The 21,762-nt window shown below is 38.4% G+C and overlaps 1 protein-coding gene across 1 annotated transcript in view; it reads left to right on the top strand.

Moving 5' to 3' along the window:
- Positions 1 to 21,762, top strand: part of LOC135682242 (cyclin-dependent-like kinase 5) — a 77,680-nt gene that overhangs the window by 8,827 nt on the left and 47,091 nt on the right. The window contains exons 2-3 of the mRNA XM_065197040.2: positions 2,132 to 2,340; positions 15,314 to 15,362. The gene's annotated coding sequence lies outside the window, so the exon portion shown is untranslated. The remainder of the gene's footprint in view (positions 1 to 2,131; positions 2,341 to 15,313; positions 15,363 to 21,762) is intronic.

The raw sequence follows: 21,762 nt of genomic DNA, 5'->3' as shown, positions 1-21,762 counted from the left end.
TTAGCTAGGTCTGCCCCTCTACGGAACTAAATCCAAAATGCCCCTTGCCACTTAAAAACCAAAAAGAATCTTTGTATGCAACCTTTCAGAAGGAAATGACAACAAGTGTCCTTTACTTTCAATGGCTTTTGCTGTACTCTACAAATTACCCTTTTTGTTCATTTTCGTAACTTAGAATGCCACCCCACTGTTTTTAGTTCTCTATTTCATTTTCAATCGTTTTTGAACAGAATGTCATACTCAAAAGGAATGTTGTTTTAACTATTGAAATACATGACCGATTGGAAAATGATATAAGACTGCCTTTGAAATGCAAAAATTTAGCGACGAAGCCCGATGTTGACGAGTGCAACAGAATATTTCACCCATCATATTGGCTAGAATACCCCACCAGGAAATTCCCTGCTTACATGCTTGTTCTCAATGTCTTGTAAGTGAATTAATAAGAGGATTGATACTAAGGAAGTCAGCCTTGGCAAGATAATCGACTGTGACCAAAGTCTTCAAGCTGACCCTGGCAGATGCTATTGGGGTCGTCCTCTTTCTCCTAGTTAAAGCACCCGCCTCTTAAGTTCAATAATCTGGGCATGTCTCATGGAGCTGGGAACTAGAAATCAGAAAAACTGATATAAAGTCCATGATAATTTTCAAGTTCTTTTTATTATATATCTTTCCTAGGCCTCCTGCTCCCCTACTTTGAAAATTCGAAAAGACGTTTTCCCTGTATATCAGAATGATTTTCACGTTTAAAGAATTTGAAATCATTATCATAATTATATAGACAGACCTTGAGCAGATTATCTGTAAGATAGGGATGTTTTTTGCTTTAAACCGCGGAGCAGGGGGCTGGGGGGCTTTAGCCCCCGCCCCCATTTTTTTGAAAAAAATGCAAAATATTAAGAAATGAACCACCATAAAGCCACCATTTTATTCGGTTTTAGCCCCCCCCCCCCCCTTACTTGTTTAGATCAGTCTATTTAGATTTCTATTCAGACGCCTATGTTGAGAACAATTATAAATGTTGAACAACTTCAAGGGGAGCGATAATCTCACTATCAAAAAATAAGTACTTTAGCAAAGGCTATCTATGTAACCTATTCAATTATGGTCATATTGGATTCATTTACTGCAATTGACTCATAATCTTAGTTGCAACGATAGTGCAGCCTAATTATGTACTAAAACCCGTCTCTGTTTCTTAGATTTTTAGGCAGTCTTGACCAAAAATCGAAGTATTTGGGGGTTTGAAAATGAAAGGAATACAATATCTTTGAGGATTAAGTCTGTAAGATTAATTCCAGCAAAATTAAACTGATAGAAGTTTTAATTATGTGAGAATCATAATAAAGTAATGTCGCTTCATGACCTATACTTTTCCATTGGTGTTTCAAACTTCTTAATAACAATAGTAGCAGACGTTCACCACAAATATTTTCGTTTCTATGATAAAATCAAGACTCAATCTCCATATGGGTAGCAAGTTAATAGAAGCTGGAAATAGACTATCAGATCGCATCACCTCTTTTGCTTGAAGAGATGAAAATCTGGTCAGACGGCGATTTCCTCTCTGTCCACAATCAGGTCATCTTCGAGAAACGTTCTTAAGTAGTTTAAATCACTATTTAATCGATGTTTATTGCACCTCAACAACACCACATCGAGCAGCTCATGCGGCGAGGTACCAAATCTTAGAAACATGAAATGACAACGAACTGGGGTTGCACTGGTTATTCCCTCGACCCGATCAGACTCGCGCATGCAGTAGACCCACGCATGCGTTGGCATTGTCACTTAACTTGGTGGACCAACGAAAAATGACTTTTTCCTCCTTTACCTTTTGGTTAATTTGTGCAGTACAGTACAGTATAGTACAGTTTCATACAGTAAAGTAAAGTGTAGCCTTTTTGTCAATCGATCTTGCTTTTGGCGTTTAAAAACTGAAACCTATTTGCAGTGTAGATTTCTTTGACCAAGTCTCGTCCTTAAAAATTAACGTTCTGTCAAGACTTGACACCAAGAGTGACGTAAAAGGAAATAGAGTATTGCCCTCAAAGCCTGAATAATAGCAAAGCCAGTACTACACCAAACAGGTATAACTCCGCTTACAATGTGGATATTTTCTCATTCGTAGCTTCAATGCAAACAGAAGCCCTAGAAGAAGAACAAATAATACCATGCCTGAGTCATTTATATGGAAAACCTTCCCAATGCCGATACAGGCATTCTTCGGGCGACTAGAGATTATGCCAGCTGGCTCTTGAAAGCATTAATGACCCAGGGATTGTGCACGTGAATGAATTTCTGCCCTGGTGCCTGAATTGACAATCCCAGTCTAACAAGGTATGGATTTGTTCTCATTTATTCTCATTTTAATCGCACTTTAGCAATTATGTTTCTCACATTAATCCTGTGGCATATTGGGAAAACACTTTTTGAAAGATTCGTATGAATATTTTTATATACATTGGATGGTTTTAAGTTTCCTGCTAAATTTACATAGGTAACTACTCTTTCATGAGTTCCAGTATAGTTAGGTTTTTCTTCTAAAGAGTGAAGAAAAGGGTTGCAGGTTCCCATAAACTGGATTGGAATGTATGTGATGTTTCTTGTGACACCGATTGTTGTACTTCTATAATGTTGATGGCATTTCATACTTAGTTCGTCACTACCGCTTAATGGTAGCTTGAGCTTTTCGCAGAACGGTATAGTCTCCTTTCAAAATACGCCACCTTCTGCAGTCAAACCCTTTGCAGCCACACCCTATGCAGCCACACTTTCTCCGGCGATACCCTCTTCAGCCATACATTCTGAAGCTGCACCTTCTTCAGACCAACCTTCTGCTGCCACACTTTCTGCAGTCACACCTTTCCCGGCCACATCCTCTTCAGCCATGCATTCTGAAACCACACCTTCTGCTGCCACACCTTCTTCAGCCACACCCTCTGCTGCCACACCTTCTGCAGCAACACCTTCTTCTACAGCCAAAAAGTGCTATAATTATTTGATTTTATAATTCAATGTTGGTTTAGATCACCTTGTTTTTTATATGACTCACAGGATCAATCATATACCTTATATAACTATGCATTCTCTGTTTGAGGTCAGTTCTCTGAGCCCTGTCAAGAAATATTCCTATCCATTTTAATGCTAAAATGAAGGAGAACTAAAGCTATGTTTTTGGCACCATCTGTGTGCTTCTGTCTGTTCCTGGTTCGTTCAGGACACATTTCAGTGAAAGATTGATTCTTGAAATGACTATATTTATCTGTAGAAAGCAGAAGTGATCTAGAAATAGGCTTCCGATTCCGCCCTTTGTCGTGCCCATTATCGATCGATCGTTTGCACATGGTTAATCGTTACTGCGGTCACAAAACCACAATATACTTCGCTCTCCCTTATTTTATTGACTGCATTAAAGGGTCCGGATATGACCCTGTTCGTGTTTGAAAGGCTAACCGTTGAATACTCTACTTATTTTTAGCTCGATCATGATTTCAGATGAAGACTAAGACACATGAGATTTCAAAGCAGGGTGTAGATTCTTCTTTAGGCTTCTGCCTTAGGATTGACCAGGTTCCTTCCTGCTAACCATATGGCCTCTTGGCATCTCATTCAGGATTTCATCAAAGTTTTGTAAGCGATGTTCTAGGTATCAAAGAATAGTAGGCATTGTTAGACTGTGTTGTTGTTGTTGTTGTTGTTGCTGGTGTTGTTGCTAGAGACCCGTAATTAGAAGCTTTTTGTCATCGGGCTTTTAAAAAAAAGTTCAGCAAAAGACATTGACTTTTTCTTCAGGGAACACGCAGTCATTCTAAGAATGCCCCCAGCTCTTCAGAGGCCAGATATAGTAATTTGTATGGAAAAAAGGTTTATGTGAATCTAGGTTGTTCAATATCATTCTTGAATTTGCCTTTGGAAAAGTAAGGATGTATCACCATTGCCAATCCAAAGGCTCTACTTTTAACTAGATTGTTACCATTTCATATCTGCAGTTTTATTTTTGGATAACTCTGAAAAGATTTCCAGGTTTCTTAGGAAAAGTGCTGTACAGACTTTAGTGTGTATTAGAACTGGCAAGCTTAATAAGATCATTAGTTAAATCTTAGTCACAAGTCAGAACAATGCATCCTCTACGCACCAAACCGTAATTAATAGTTGTATTGTATATAAAGTTTATATCTAGTGAGTTACTATAGTTTGTACGAAACAAAAGCAAGGGGAAGAAAATGTCAAGTTTGATGTCATCTTTGACATGCATTTGTCGTTTGTATTTTTATTTGTTTCTTCTTAGCATCCGAATGTAGTTTAAGGACACTAAAAAGCAATGCTTATCTATCAATGCCCTTGGCCTTCCTCTCGATGTGATCATACACCATGATTCCTACGTCTTGAATTGTAGGGCTGGTGACTCCCCTCACACTGAGCGAAAATTAGGTCATGTCAGGGACTCGAACCCCAGAGCCTTAGAGAGTCAAAGGATGAAGAACGGGGAAAGGAATTGCAAAGCCCTTTCTTCATCCTTTGACTCTCTGAAACCCAAGGGTAGACTTGGCCTAACGTTTCTTAAAATTCAAAAACTTTGCTGTAGTGCTTATTCAAATGGATGAATTTACCCCCTTCAAATGCCAAAAAGTGGCCAATTTCTATTTTGCGCAATTTTTCAAAGACCTTTTTGCAAGAGCCTCCCATGTTCCTTTCAAAGAGTTGCATCCCTGGTTGAAAACATGTGATTTTTGAAGTGCGAAAATAAAGAAATGAAGCAAGAAACATCCTTTCGTGTTTGCTTTTCCTACCTTGGTGAGGTCTTAGCTACATAATTGCAATTTAAATATAGCAACGTACAAAATAAAGGAGATTTTTTTGCTTCCTTGCTTTGCGCTTTTACTTGGGTAACTTTCCCATCGTGCTAATCACATTGGGGCTATTTCATTGCGAACGCCATTTAGAGATGATAAACAGACGTGAATCAACCTTATTTATAACTTGGGAGGTCTTATCATGCACGAAAATAATACCCCGAAACCCGAACATCTTATAAATCCACTATATCTATCCGTAATTGTTTATCAAAATTTGTATGGATATAACCACGATCTTCCCTTCGACAGCCAGCGTTCCAAATTTTCCCACTGCAGTAGACGCCAGCTTTGAAGATTCAGGAATCTACCCATGGATTCGCATATGTAATATCACCTTTAACAGACAATTCTAAATACATTGACATTTTATTACATTTGTCGCATCCTTAATCAGCCTCTAATAAAAATCTGCGTTAATAGATTTGGTCTTGACTACAATGTCGTCACAAACAGCTGTTTGTACTTAAATCTGGGTTATGTGTATCGTCTTCTGTTATATAGGATCAAGCCTTGTTATTCAATACTGATGGCTGAGTATGTTTATTGTAGAGATGCACTAATAAGGGGCGCTGTTTTCGTTGTCTAAGTCTCGTAAACATCTCTTATCATCAAGCCCTTCCTGTCCCGCATCATATAGTGAGAATCCGCAACCGCTCCCTCGCCTTGTCCCATTCTCCTGTATCGGCAGAATGCAGGCTTTACTTCTCTAATGTAATATTCACTAAGGATATTACCGAATAACAAACTTAATAACACATGTTTCCGTATAGCGCTCTACTCTTATCTCAAAGGGAATAATAACTGTTAAAGCCTTGTAATAGATCAAATGTGGATAAGACAGAAGGACTATTTGTCGTTAATGCAACGAGTGGCGTCTTACGGCGTCCTAACATTGACCTCTGTGACACGAGCAAGAAAAGCAATCATTACTCGTTCATTGATTCCTTACCACGGATATTTAAACCTTTTTTTCGCTAACCTATGAAAACGTAAATGAAGTGATGTGATTTATTTAGATCATATTAGACCATTGTGTCACGTGATATTTAGGTTAAGCAGCGATTCGCCATAATTTACCATATGAAAACAAGACCCTCATGGATGCGAGTCATCTGTACGTAGACGAGAAAAGCATGTTATCTCTTTCGGCCAATTCATAAGGTGCGTGCGACGAGACGAGGAGGCCGAGCGGCCTATTTCATTCGTATACAATACAAGATAAACCTTGTATTTTTTCTGGCTATTTTTGTGTACAGATGGAAAGGTATAGTTTGGGATAAGCAGATTTTTGCGTACACGCTTTTCGGTGACGTCCGCGTAGAAAATTGAGTTTATTGTAGCCCTGCGATGAAAACAACGATGCAGGAATCTCGTACTAGTTTAGCTTGGAGAGATAGAGATATAATCATTCTCTTTAAGAGGTATCTGTCTGGCTTTATTGTTGGTCAGAGTGAATAAAACCAAGTGGCCTCGCCCAGGGAGATAGCGTCTTCCCAAGAACACACAAAAAGCCTAAATCTCGTGTATTGTTTTAAGTAGTCGCGTTTTACAGAGCTTTCAAGAAGCGTTGTATATTCATAAATTTGCATCCTCTCAATTGGTCGTATTTAGTTACCATTCCCCAACCAAATTTGAAGAAGGCCAGATAACTCCAGCCGCTAGTGTTTATTGTTGATGCTCCTCCTTATCACCAGTTTTTGCCACCACAGGTTAATATGACACCCAACGTGAATGTAAATTGAAAATAAACGAATATTCCAATATTTATTAAACCATAAAATATGGTTGTCTTTAAGCGTAATGTTTTTTAATCTAGAATTTGCCAGTGATGTTAGCTTTATGCATTCTTTTTATCAGAAAACACATTATATGAACAGCGTGACTTTTAACATTTTTCTTTCATGTCAACAAAACAGTGCATATTCATCAGCTAATCAAACCTGCTACTTAAAATATCAAATCAAACTGTTATTTAGTAGTCTTAAACACAATTTATGGTATGCAGTTGCAGAGAAATCAATTGTGAAATAAGAGAAACATTAACAACACTCGAGCCTTGATTATCCAAAAATTAGAACATCGATCCTTGGCAAAAACCATTTGGTTCTTATAAGCAAGTACCAACAAGCATCATCGTCAAAATATATTTTGCTTGAATTTTGGATCGGTTTAGTGAGAATGTAAACTCGACAACCCTCCTTACACTTCCGATGTGACACATGCAACTTAATGTTGCCAATTGTGACTTGCTCGACAATGAAGTGGTATTTTCTGACTTTGAAGTTATACTTGTCCCAACCGTTAAAGTTTGGGCCTTTCCCAGGCATGACTAATTGATTAACTTCATAAATCCTGGTTTATAGGCTGCTTTTTTAGCTTTTAAAGCTGTCACCTCAACGTAAACGTGCTGATGCCATGTATCCTGCACAGGTGTTTTTTTCAGTACTTGAGCAAACTGCTGCACCGTTGATTTTCTATGATGCATTCCACACACCTAAATTAATTTTCTATGACGCATTCCTGGAACCTGATCTGCATAAGAGCACCAATTGCACTTAACTCTACCAACTTCCAAGTGCATCAACTACTGTATTGCAACCTTTCATTATTTCATCTCATCATCAATAGCCTTTGCTTACCTTGACCCAATCTGGACAAGTTTTCCCATAGAGTTTACTTGCTAAGTTTGGAAATTCTTCAAACACTTCTTCCTGTATGCTTCAAGCCTTATTTCAACCACACTAGACTCTTTATTTCTGTACAATATTGATGCCATGGAAATGACTATGTTCACCCATATCTTGAGTCGTAATTTTTCTGCAAGCAGGATTATATCATCAACATAAACAGCGGCAAGCAAAGCTTCCCTTCCTCCATCAACACTGATTGTTGCTTGTTTGAACCCAATCTTTTTCAAGTGCTTGTCAATTGCTTCATTTCAATGATTAGATCATATAAGCTGCCACTCAATTTCTCAACCTAGAGCACAAGGCTATGGTTGTTTTATATGTACCCCTTCTTTCACTTAATAATTCACAAAAGCAGTTGCCTATGTTTGATTCATTCTATTCCATACTAAGCAGCTGATGCATTGATAGTAGCAATAGACTCTGATCCTAAGCAAGGCAAAAGGTTTCATCCTCGACCAATTCATATAACGTCTTGTGCAATGAGCCATTTATCGACAAGCATCATAACAAGTGAATAGCTGTTTGCTACCCAATAATCAATGATATGTCTCAACTTCACCTAAACTGATTTTTTATATTGTCAACTACATAATTTTCTATAGATATCCTTGGATTTGTTGACCTTTGCAAATGTATCTGTCTCTTCTATCTGTTCCACAACATTTCCTTCTTTTTTGATCCAATTTTATAAATAATTTCTATAATATACTAACATGTAACAACAGATCCTTTTATCAATGTAGTAACCTTATAGTAAACGAACATATTATGCGCAGGCGCATTAGCTCATGTGGCCCGTGTAAATTAAATATACTATCAGTTTCATATCACGGTTAGTTATGTGTGTAGGCCGTTGAAGTAGATATATAAATTATTGTTCTATTTGGTTTGGAACCCTAGCTTTGTTCTATCTCCTTCATATCTTAACAATCAGAATATCGCTATGATAAATGTAACCTAAATTATCCTTTTATACTTTGTGCCATCATCTGTGTCACTTTTTCATGTGAAATCTTAATTTATTAATGTCATGTTACAATTTTTGACATGTAAGCAGTTGTGTCATCTGTCATGTGACGTGTCATTTCTCCATGTGTCATTGTGAAGCTAGTTTTGTATGAAATCATGTATTGACAAATTCTGTTTCGTTGCCAGTCTTTTTTGTCTCTTCGTTTCAAAAACAATGAAATTCGCTCTTGGTTTCTGTTTTCTTGTTTCTTGTTTTCTGTATTTATGTTTGAAATATTTATGTAACTTTTTTAGGCGATAATTCTGCATTATTTTCTCGTGTTCTCTGATTGCCCCCACTAGTTTTTATCTGCTTGCTGGACAAATGGCAATTTTGTTTCTCCGTGACCAGCCTCACTCAATATCCAATAAGATAATCTGAAAGATTGTTATGATGATTAATGACATTCATAATGTAACCCTCTTTGTATTGCTGTTTTCTCCTGGTTTGTAAAAAGCCAAGGCTAGGTGTCGTTTGAGCATGGTTTGGCCGATACCGTAGACGCTCCTTGCTTCCTGTGCTATCCTTGCTCGTTTTCTTGTTTTTGCCCCCTATGAGAAGCCACTGTAAGCTCAGTTTCTACCAGGTACTTGTATTCAGCTAGTATTCGCCTGTCACTTGGAAGGAAGCAAGAAATTTTCTCTGGCGCATTGAAACCTCTTATCACATCAGTGGGAATTCTCTGCCAGTAATTTTCATGTCTTAGCGTATGATTAACCTTACATTTTCTCATGCGAATCAATGAGTTTTGATGTAGTTATACAGGTGCTCTTCTTCAATGTTATAAGATGCTTAACCTTGTAATCTTTTATGATGTATCGGTTACAGATAATTAGTGGCAGTCCGGCTCTTGTTTCGTCGTACTTATTCCAACATGAGTGATGAAAGCAGGGCCTAACCTCACTTTCTGAGGCACCTAACCACAACGAATCGTTTATAATGAACTAGGACGATATATCTTAGCATAAGGAAATCCTTCTTTGCTGTCCAGTCTATGCCTAATTTTAGAGACTTGAAACGGGATCGAAATAAATCCGTCTATATGTTTGTACTTTTAACACTATTTGAAGCATTTTGATCTATGACACTCGAATTTTAAATTAGTTCGGGAACTCTATAACATTTAGTATCAATTACAGGACAAGGAAGTGGCCCATAATGTCTGCATGTACCGTCTTAAATCATTTTTACTTATGCATTGCCTGTCTGTTAAACTGTTCTGCGAACTGTCTAGGTTTTAATGCAATGCAACAGGAACGTGCAAGTTATTCTCTGCCTTTGTTGCCAGTTTATATAAAAATGGTTCAATGCATCCGGCGAGATATTTATGATCCAATAAAAGTATTTTTCTGGTTGCTAGGTAAGTGCCTGTCAGTTTGCTGTTGGCTGCCGATGCTATCCATTTATCCTAGTCTGCAACTATTGCACAAAACAGTTTCTTATCATGCTATTCAGTTAACCCCCGTGTAAAATCGAAGAGCATGCGCACTGAATGAAAACACGGCTGCGCATGCTCTTTGTCTACAGAACTGTTAGTCTTTCCTTCGGTTGAAAGACTGCTCCAGAAAATGTGCTCCAGAAAAAAGTCCAGAAAAGTTTATGACCATAGGTTATGGACGTCTCAGTGTGCTTTAGGTGTGTGGATGGCTCAGTGGTTAGCGTCGTGGAATATAGATCCAAGCAGGGCCGTCGGACCTGGGGGTGCTGGAGCCTCCTTATAATTGTCAAACTGTAGTATATTTTTCTTTATAACAGTGTACAGAATGAAATGACATACAATGGTATAAAATGGCAACCCAAAATATGAATTTCCTTCGGACGGACATTCCATTTGTCTTGGGATTCGCGCACACTGAGATTACGAAACGTTCGCTTAGAGTGAGAAGATTCGTCAGCTCTCTGCAATTCCAGGCGTAGGAATCACAGGATTTGGTCAAATCGAGAGAAATGACTAGGACACATTTCTCTAAGAATAGTATGTCGGTGTCCTAACACTACCTTTGGAAGCTAGGTTCCACCCAGTTCAAATGCAATGAAAAATAAGTTCTTTGGAAGCCAAATGTATCTGCTAGCAACACTAGCACCACGCCTTCTTCCCATTATTTTTTAGAAAGTTTTGAGTATTCGGGTTATTGGCTCAAGGAAGGATGAACACTTTTCTTGACTCGGATGTGCTTCTCGTTTTTTTCAACCTCCTATGCTCTCATTTGAGCCCTTTTATATTCAAGTTCCCGCATTATAACTGTTAAGATGTGAAGGAGATAGAACAACGCATGGGTTGAACAGAAACAAAACGATAACTTTATATTAACTTCAAACGGCCTACACACATAACTGTAATACTGTCAACTGTAATCTGAAACTATATAAACATGGGTCACATAAAGTAATGCTCCTGCGCATAGTCAATTAGGTTACTACATCACTCCTCCTTTTAAAGAAGTTTTTTTTTCGTATACTGTTTACAAAGTGTCCAATGGTATTGGTTCACCATATCGTACTGGTGCATAACGTTTTCTAACTAGTCTTTCAGCAGGTCTAGGAACCTCTTGTTCACAAGCGTATGTGGCTCGATTTGATTGATTGGCATCTTCGGAATCCGACATCTGAGCGCGTAATTTTTTAAAAAATGATACGTTGCGAGTTACACGACGATGATTACTGTCTTCTGCAGTTATCTGCGTACCTTTACGGTTTACGACTTTGTATTGCGTTTTGCTGAATCGTGTCGTTAGTTTGTCCCTTTTTTGTTGGCGGACAAGAACAGTATCTCCAACTTGAAGGTTGCTCTTCCTTGCTTTTCTGCGTTTGTTTGCATATGTTTCTTGGTATGATCGACTGCGTTCCTCGTTTATTCTAGCTTCTTTGTGTCGATTTATTACGCGATGCTTCTCTAAAGTAGGGAATTTTCCTTGTACTTTCCTGTTGAATAACAACTCTGATGGCGCAATTTTCGTTGTGCTGTGAGGTGTATTACGATACTGGAACAAGAAACGGTTCAGTTCTTGTTGCCATACCTTACCATCTGCCACTGCGCTTTGTACGGCTTTGATGAGAGGCTGATTAAAGCGTTCGACTTCTCCATTTGCCTGCGGCCAGTAAGGTGTGACAGGTTTATGGTTTATACCGAGGATATTTACATATCGTGCAAACTCTTCACTCGAGAATGGTGGACCGTTATCTGTCTTTAATTCACGTGGTATGCCGTGTACCGAAAATATTTTGTCCAGCTTCGGAATGACAGTTGATGCTTTCGTGGATCGCACAATTTCGGTTTCCGGAAATCGCGAATAACGATCAATGACGACTAAAAGATGATCACCTGAAGGAAGCGGTCCACAGAAATCGATATGAACAGTTTCCCATGGTCCTTTAGGAAAATCAGTTTGTTGCAGAGGTTCTGGTGGCGATGGTTTGCCGACAATTTGACAAGTCAGGCACGAATCTAGGGTATGCTGAACTAGGTTGTCCATACCTGGGAACCATACTTTTTCTCGTAATAGACTTTTTGTTTTGGAAAGACCTTGGTGAGCTTCATGGGCAATATCTATAGCTCGTTGCTGAAGTGACTCTGGTATAACTAAACGTGTTCCTCTCAAAACAATTCCCTTCGCACCAACAGTGAGCTCATCGTTGATTGCACAATAAGGCTTTAAACGATCAGATGCTTGCCATCTATTTGTTCGTATAGCGGCTCGCAATGCTTGCAATGTCTTGTCAGTGTTGGTAGCACTCGCTATTTCGTCTAGCGACATAGCTTTAGGCACAGAGTGACTCGTAATCATGTTTACGTACTCCTCCGCAATTCTTTCTTGTTTTCGCGATTGTTGACTGGAGGGGTGTCTGGATAGATAATCAGCAGAGTTCTCGCTTCCTGCCTTGTACTGCACTTTAAACGAATAAGGTTGTAGTCGCAAAACCCATCGCTCAATCCTCGCGGACGGCTTAGAGGTTGAACTGCCGTAAATGGTTTCCAAAGGTTTGTGATCTGTAATCAAAGTAAATTCGTTGCCATATAGGAACAAATGAAAATGTTCTACGGCCCAAACGATGGCTAGAGCCTCTTTTTCCGTTTGCGAGTATCGTTTCTCAGTATCGGACAGTCCACGACTGGCGTAAGCAACAACCTTGTAATCATCACTGTTCTTGGTTGCTTGACTCAAAATTGCGGACACACCTACGGGACTTGCGTCCACCGTAACGAAAGTTTCTTTATTGGTATCGAAATACGACATAACGGGAGCTTCAGACAGAGCCAATTTTATGTTTTCAAATGCTTTCTGTTGAACTGCTTGCCATACGAATGGTGTATTCTTTTTTGTCAACTCTCGAAGTGGTGCAGTGAGCGTCGCAAAATCTTGGATGTACTTAGCACTATAGTTTGCCATTCCGAGCAGGCTTCGTACCTCTTTGATGCTGGTAGGTATTGGTGCATTCTGAAGATCGCTTATGCGTGCTGGATCTGGCTGCGTACCATGTTCTGTGAAAATTTGTCCATAAAACTGAATTGATTTCTGTAGAAAGTTACATTTCTTGAGATTTAGCGTAAGGCATTTTGAATGCAGACGTTGCAAACAATTTTGCAAAGCTAAATCGTGTTCCTTGCGAGTTTTGCCAAAAACTACGATGTCATCTGCGATGTTCAGCACTCCATTTATACCTTGTAAAGATTCTTGTAAAACATGCTGGAAAATTTCCATAGCAGCATTTGTCCCATAATTGAGACAAGTGTATCGATAAAGTCCTACGTGTGTGCTGAAGGTAGTGATAAAACGACTGTCTATGTGTAATGGTAGCTGGTGGTAAGCTTGGTTTAGATCCAATTTACTGAAATATTTGGCACCATTGAGTTGAATGCTGATATCATTCAATGTAGGGATCGGATAACGTACACGTTTTATTGCAGTATTTGGCACACGCATATCTACGCAAAGACGAACAGATCCATCCTTTTTCGGTACTACGACGATTGGAGATACCCACTGCGAAGGCGCGTTTTCTGGTACAGCTTCAATGATCCCCTCTTTTTCCAGCTGGGTGACAGCTTCTTTAACTTTCTTTCTCAAATGAAAAGGAATTCTCCTTTGCGGTTGTGCACGTGGTATTGCCTTTTCGTCGATGTTTAGCTTCACCGAGTACCCCTTCAGTTTACCAGTTCCTTCAAAGACTTTGTTGAAACGTTGAATTATGGCATCAATTTGCGGATCAATATGTTTTGTAGGGGTTGCTGAAACTGAAAGTTTGTTCAATTTCAGCGTTATGACTCCAAGTTCTTGTGCTGTATTGGCTGAAAGTAAACAACCAGCATTACGATCTTTTAGGACATAAAATGTTGCAACTCCATAGCGAGATTTTGTTGTGATCATCGATTCAAATTTTCCTATAAAACAAACTGGTTTCGAAGAGTTGAATGGAAAAGCTTTTATTTTGGTTTGTTGTAACTTGACTCCGTGCATCTTTTCGAAAGTATTCCTATCGATAACGTTGATTGTGGATCCGGTATCCAATATCATGTTGAACTTGTGACCCTCGACCACAACATTAACCACAGGGCTGCGTTTTGATAATTTGTCGTTGCCATTTGAGACCGTATACAGGTATTCCTCGTCACTAGAATTATCCTCATGCTGCAAAGGTCTCACCGCTGCATGTGATTTGCGAGAATGTGCAGGACGTCTTTGTTTCTGCTTCGAGAATTTTGAGCTCCTACAAACTGATTGAAAGTGGTTCGGTTTGTTGCACTTGCGACATGTTTTCCCTTGTGCGGGGCATTGATTTTTGTGCGGCCATTCTCCTCCACAATTGTTGCAAGTCTTGTTATCAGACTTCGATTGCAAACGGTTCGTTGTTTCTGTGTGTACGTGGGTTGTTTCTATATCTCGGGCTTGATACGAACTGGTTTCATCCCGTCTTCCATCGATTAGCATGTCTTTAAGGGTATACGTAGGGTCACGCAAAGCTCGGCGTCTTATACGGGAAGATCGACCCCCTATAATTATTTGTTCCTCGATTTCAAAGTCTACATCTTCGAATTCGCATGTACTGGATATCTGCCTGAGTCGTGTATGAAAAGTATCGAGCGATTCTTGATCTCCCTGACGAGTTTCACGAAAACGATAAACTTCATACCGTCGATTTTTCTGAGGCTCGAAGTACTCAATGAGCTTGGCTTTTGTTGTCGCAAAGTTGTCTTCATCCCCTTCTCCGTTGACATCACTCAACTGGTTAAAAATTTCTCGAACTTTGGGTCCAGCTTGGTAAAGTAACAAAGCTTTCTGGCGCTTAGCGTCTCGAATTCCGCTAGCCACAAGAAAAGTATCAAAATCACGTAGCCAAAGTTTCCATCTGGCAGCAACACTCGCTCCAAGTTCTGCATTCGGGTCGAACGGTGGTAATGGATTGAGTTGTACAGACATTCTCGTCGCCAATGTTAAGATGTGAAGGAGATAGAACAACGCATGGGTTGAACAGAAACAAAACGATAACTTTATATTAACTTCAAACGGCCTACACACATAACTGTAATACTGTCAACTGTAATCTGAAACTATATAAACATGGGTCACATAAAGTAATGCTCCTGCGCATAGTCAATTAGGTTACTACAATAACATACATCCCTTTTCTGCAAAGTTATGTCAAAACTTCTTGCGTATACTTCCCATACCTCAGAGTGAAGTTGTCAGGCTTTGCTATTTGGCAAAAACATAAACGTTTAGTGAACACAAATCTCACAACTTTCTTTTTCATTTCAGTCATTGCCGGATAAAGATCAAAATGAAACGGTTGCATTCTTTTAAAAAGGTATGGAACAGTTCTATGTCATTATAGCCACGCATTCTGTTGGCCTAAGGTATGCGTCGCTATTTATTATGTTGTAGCACCAGTTAAGTGAGGAGGCAGTAGCGAAACAGAGGCTCATGGAGGAAGTCTAGGTCGAATCTAAATTTCTCAGTGAGTCTAAAACATGATTGAATCCCCCAACTTTGAGATATTGCTGGGTTTATGGATATATTGCCCTGTTTAATAAGACTTTCTTTTGCGGTAATTATTTTTTATTCAAGATTTCAAGCTTGATAATTATAAGTAGCTATGATGCCTGAGCGAATGTTTTTGCTACAACTCGGGGTTTCAGGCACAGAGTGTTCATCCGACAATCAAATCCCCGAGCTATTCGAACGAAAGTAGATTCCATCCTACCTAATTTTCATTATTATAACATTTTGCTGTGTCTTAATGACATTGATACCTATTTAAACATGCAAAGACAAGAAATGAATACACAAATAGTTGCAATCTTATACTCTAGCCTCTTTGAACTTGTGCTCTAAATTTATCTTTACCGTTGCCCGATTCGTCCGCTTTAAAATATTCACAATGATCTCTTGATTAATGGCTGTCTGGACTGAGGAGAGAAAGTTAAGCATATTTTATACAAAACTGACAATTGCAGTTACATCTATCGATTTAAATTTCTTTAATTTACAATCGAGATTCAAATCCAAGATATTTCTTGCTTTATAAGAATTTCTATCAAACTCCTGTAACAATTTATTTTGAAATTTTGACATTAGTTTCATAGAGTCTTTCTGTTGACCATTTATTGAGGGACGATTACAGTTGGGCCCAGCGAGGTTATTTCTGACAGTAGCAACCTTTTGAATTACATTAAATTTAGTATCATTTGTTTGGAACATGGCATTTAACTTTGCAAAACACCCGCCATAAAATTATATTAGAGAGCAAACCTTGTGTTTATGTATGAGGCCGGAGCGAGGCTGCTCCAGTATCATGACCGAGCCTCGTATCCATGAGTTTATTTATTCAATGAAATCTCCGTGAGAATCATAGTGATTTGTGTTTCGATTACATAGTGATTAATCGAGTTAAGTGCTAGATTACCTCCTTTAAGCAGATGTTTTCGACTCGGCCTAAGCTAATCCTGTTCATCCATGCTCCTTAAACTCGTGTCTCCGAATGCACTTTAACGCAGAACCTAGTACGCGTAATACTATTAAATCTCTATTATTTTTATAAAGTGATATTTATTGAGTCCCTGGCTGTCATTATGCCTTCACAGTGGAGATCTCCGTAATCCTCGGTCTCGTTGCTCATAATAAAATAAACTAATCAATGCCTGACAATGCTACATTTTGTGATACCAAATGCAATTAGCATGAAACGGAGGTTGCTCGGCACTAATCCCGCGCAGTCTAAGAGGATCAGCGAGAGCACGTCCCTGCGTGTTAAGAACAAGAGATCCATCTCAAGAATAAAGGAGTACTTAGCAGCCAAAGTATTCAGGCCCACCGTGACAACAATGACAAATCCGCTTTTCATCAAAGCATATACTCGTCAACTCGATCTTGTTAAAGAGCCTAGTTTTGTTTTATCGTTGTATGGCATTTCGTGAGAATCCCCTTCATGTTTTGATTGCATCACCATGTCAGTTGCCACGAAAATAAATAAGTTGTAGCAGATTGAATATGCGCTAATTCCTAATGACAAAATGTGCTGCATTTAAAAACATGCCAACCAAATTTTAGCCCAATTCTTTCGGGTAAAATTGCTTCCATCTGGTAAAACTAACAAAACTTTTGATTGGTTTCCGAACAAGAGTACATAAACGAAAGGACAGGCTTGTCAATCTGTTTAAATAATAGGTAGGATTTGCTCGAAACGTTGTTGATTAATCATCTTTAATTCATTCCTAGCTCAATTTACTTAAATTCATAGTTATTTTCTATTATATTGTACAGCACGATATATAGTATATTTGCCCCATCGTCTATGGGAAACGTATTGAGGACACCACCACCATAACTGGAAATTAAGACTCTCTTTACATGGCCAAAATACTTATTATACCCCATAAATGGCAAGCTTGTAGCTTTTATAAGATATTTTCTCCTAGTTTTTTGTGTTATAACAGAAAATTTTACTTTTCTCCAACATATTTTGTATTTTCATGAAGAGCTGACTTTAATTAGCATTTATAGCTGTTTTAGCCAACTTAAAAACAAAGAATTATCTAAAATAATTATCATAACCAATATGGCAAATCATATAAAGTTTCTTATAAATCTAATTATAAGAAATAAATTTCATTTGGTCAATCGACATTGTTATTGCATCTATGCTATTTTTACTCACTAGTGCACACAATGAATTGTGTTTATAACATCATCATCTATAATATGAATTAGCCTCAAGCCTTCCCTTTTCTTAATTTTTCTTTTTTCTTTTTCTTTTCGTTCTTAATTTCGTTTTTCTTGCCTTTTTATATTGCCCTTCCATCCCTTATTTTGTAAAATTGTCTGCCCTCCTTCTCTTTTTGTCGTTTCGTTTTCCACAGTCATTGCCTTCTTCCCTTTTTTCATTTCTTTCCTACCATTTTCTTTCGAATTCTTTATTTTTCCGCTCATTTCCCATTTCATCCTCCACATTTTCTACCCTTCCCTTTTGCTCTAGCTTCTATTCATCATTGTTTTCATGTCATTTCTTTCCTTCTTTCTTACTGTGACGTCATTCCTTCCGTTTTACCTTTAATTTTCAACCTTCATCTTTCTTACCTCTCTGCAAATGTCACCTTTCTTTCTTCCATTCTTTTTATTTCTTCAATTCTGTCCTCCCAGTCACTTGGCTTTCTCCCTTTCTCCCTTCTTCACTTTTGGAGTGTAGAAACATATCCTTTTTTAATGAAATTTCAATTTTGTAATGTTCTGCCAGAGACAATTAAAGGCCGAACGTGTATTCCTTCAAAACTTTTCTCTGTGTACACCCTGGTCCCAGACATGCACTCTCCTAGTTGGACTTCACTTCATTTGACTCATTATGTGAAGGACTGTGAATCGAAATGAAATAACCTGAATTGACAGTATTACCTGCCCCCACCAACCTCTACCCTGTTCCCGATTCTCAGGCACATCGCTGCGTTGTTTTTTAAAGGGGTCTGGGAGCGAATGGATGGTTCAAGGCTCGATGGATCTGAGGTAGCATTACCCCTAGAAACAAGAATTCCTTGTTGTTCGGTAAATTATCGTATATCCAAGTAAAATCACATTGATGCATCATTTTTGTGTGGAATCACAGAACGAATTTATTCTAAAGTCGTGGTAGGCCAACAGTTAAATTAACCTGTTCTCTAAACAAACAAGTCCCCTCAAATTTATTGACAATTATGATGTCATTTTATCTGAGATTGTACATATCTTTTTTCTTTTTGATTAAATTTATGGAAGTTTATAGAAAACAATGCGCACTAGTTAAGGAATGACAATTTTGCTTAATCTTTAAGCGAATTGTTTTAAGATGTAGGGAATTGGACCCAGTTCAAAGTGTTACAGAAGGCAGATTTTGCAATGGGTAAGATCATTGCTTTCACGGTGACTTGACAGTTTCCTATTTTGAGAATACCATTCATGTTAAGAGTGTGGTTCATAAATTTTTCACGGCTACATGATTTTCTTGTTTTAATGTCAGCCAATTCACACTCAGTTTCTGTACCAACCTAGCTGTATCACTTATCATAGAATCCTTCTTTTAAACAATCTTTTGGTGGTACAAAACTTGTAAATGGCTTTGAAAAAAGCAAACATTTAGTAAACTAAAGCTTTTCGTCTGACACTCTTCAGAGTTTAAAACGTCAGAACATAGATCGAAAACTCTACGCTAGGAAATATATATACCCAGTTGTGGATCGAAATAGGCCAATCAGAAAACACGAGCACATGACTGTATAGGTTGACCAATCCTTTTTTTCGTGCCTGCTTTCGCGCCAACCAGCCTTGTCTTTGTTTCTTTTCTCCTTTTTATCTCTCCTTTCCTTTACCTGTTCCTCTAACGTTTGCCATTCTCTGCTTTATCCTTGATCCCAAAGAATTACGCTCATTTTATAACTTTGTAGCAGTTTCAGGGAGTTGCAACCTGAAGTGCCCCCAACTTTTATAACATGTCCCTCTTTCTTTTCCCTGTCTAGCCAACACTTTTTTCTCTCTGTCTCCTTTTCCCCCATCTCTAATACACTACATCCCATCCCTTCCCTTCCCTTTTCTTTACCAGCACTGTTGAATTGATTTGCTTTTCCTCGTGCCATCTTTCTTTTCTACCTTTTTATTTATCTAGATTTCACGTTCTCTGTCTTTTCTCATTCAATTCAACGTCTCTTTTCCCTTCTCTCCCTCTCTCTCTCTCCTCCTCCCTTTTCCTCAGAAATGAGGCCTAAGGTCACTGAACGACCTTCAAAATAAGATAATAATGATAATAAATAATTTGTTTACATTTGGCGTACTAGGTCTCAGTCTAACAGCAATAATGAAGTAATTAAGTCCAACTATCTGTGAAAAATTAGTATACAATGAATATATGGTACAATTCAAAAATAATCTTAGGGTACAAAATAACCTAACCCAGCAATAAATATTTCACATAATCTACAGCCACATTCTACGGGATGTGCTCTTAATTCTTTTTTAAATGTTGCCAATGATTGGGACTCTCTTGTACTGAGGTAGTGTTTGCCACAGCTAACTATCTCACAGTTTATATACCATAAGAAGTTGTCCTGGCTTTTGAAATACCAAGATTATTATTATTTCGCAAATCATAATGTATATTCAAGTAAGCAAAAGAAAAGCGACGTGACACTAGCGTAGAAAATAGGTGCGAGGTTAGGAGGGGCACATATGCAGTCTGGGCCGGACTTCACCTGTTGGTGACCTGGAGATGTTCAGTGTTTATTTTCAGCAGAAATGCACCATGGCGTCTGTCTTTTTTGGGATTATCCCTCTGATCGAAGAATCATCACTGTGAATCAGGAAAGGCATTGTCAGTGATTTAACGCAAAACCGCATGCAATGAACTGGCACAAGTTTAATGCTGGACGCAACGAAGGAGACAATTAATTACGCAGCATCTTTGGCGTCACTGTTTGACTGCAGCGGATTAGCTCAACGATTCCTTTTTCACACAAGATCAATGTCGAGGAGACTTCAATGAATTTTTGCCTCGATCTATCGCAAGGTTCTGTCATCGAGCGGGTTTAAATGAAGCGCTACACAAAGATGGGCTTCTCTTTCGACCACTAATCCCATTAGCCTTTTAGCATAAATGATATGTTTGCCGACAGGATCCAATGTAAAAGCCCCAGAAAATTCGATATTTTGCACAAGTCATTTAATGTACTCTTTAATCTGCTCACCTTAACAGGTAATCAACCTTTGTGTATTCCTGGATACGTATGATAGAAGCCGCGCGGCAATTTCTCGCAAGTAGGAGCACTCGTTGGCTTTGCCGCGCGCATGCTGTGCATCACTCCACCGTCACCGACATCAAATCGGCTCTATTTTAGCGGAACTTTTTTCAAGCATAATTTATGATCAACTAAATGTCTGCACCAAGAGGGGTCAAGAAGAACTCCACGTGTGTGAAGATTACTGCTTTGATTACCCCATTATCAGGTACCCAGGTTTTTCCACAGCTTTCCGCGACTGACATTTTTTAATCTACCAAAAAGATGGTAGCGGAAATTTTTTGCATTTTCGCACTTGCCTTCGATAGGTTGAAAATCTGGAAGTGATTTATGAGTCAACAAATTCTTGGTTTGTCGTCAACACCAAATCAAAAATTCAAATAACAAATGTCCATAATAATCATTATCATTAAAAAAAATTTTATGATATACGACTGTCATCACTTGAAGATAGAGATTTTTATGTTTTTTCCTTTTACTATTCTTAGTTGCCCGTTATGATAAATCAGGGTACTGGGAAAAATGTTTTTAAGAGAAAGGCCATTAAAGACAGCGTTTTTCTGATAATGCCTAACCATGATGTTACACTCTTTTTTATAAGAACCAGTAAATTTAAGTTCAGGCTGACTGTTCTTAATTTTTTCGAAAATCTGAGGCTGGATTGTTCTTAATTTGTTCTTAATCTAATAGGGTGTAAGCAGTGCGAGTGCTAGCTTTTTCGCTCTAGGGAGGTGTTTAGGCCTCATTTGCCAACAACGTGAGTGAGACAACCTGCATTTGCCGAAAAGTTTGAATATTCGACGAAAAAGCACGCATACATCGCTAAAAATCCTCGATTTTGAGAAAAAATGTTGTTCAAAATTGCATTTTGCAGAAGCTCAGCTTCAGCTTGTTCTTAATTTGTTCTTAACTTTTGACCAATTTCGAGGCTCGTGTTCTTATAAAATTGTTCTT

The sequence above is a fragment of the Rhopilema esculentum genome, chromosome 16, assembly GCF_057945365.1.
Source record: "Rhopilema esculentum isolate cy_ngs chromosome 16, ASM5794536v1, whole genome shotgun sequence".
NCBI classification, from domain to species: domain Eukaryota; kingdom Metazoa; phylum Cnidaria; class Scyphozoa; order Rhizostomeae; family Rhizostomatidae; genus Rhopilema; species Rhopilema esculentum.
This window is presented reverse-complemented; position numbering and strand designations above follow the sequence as displayed.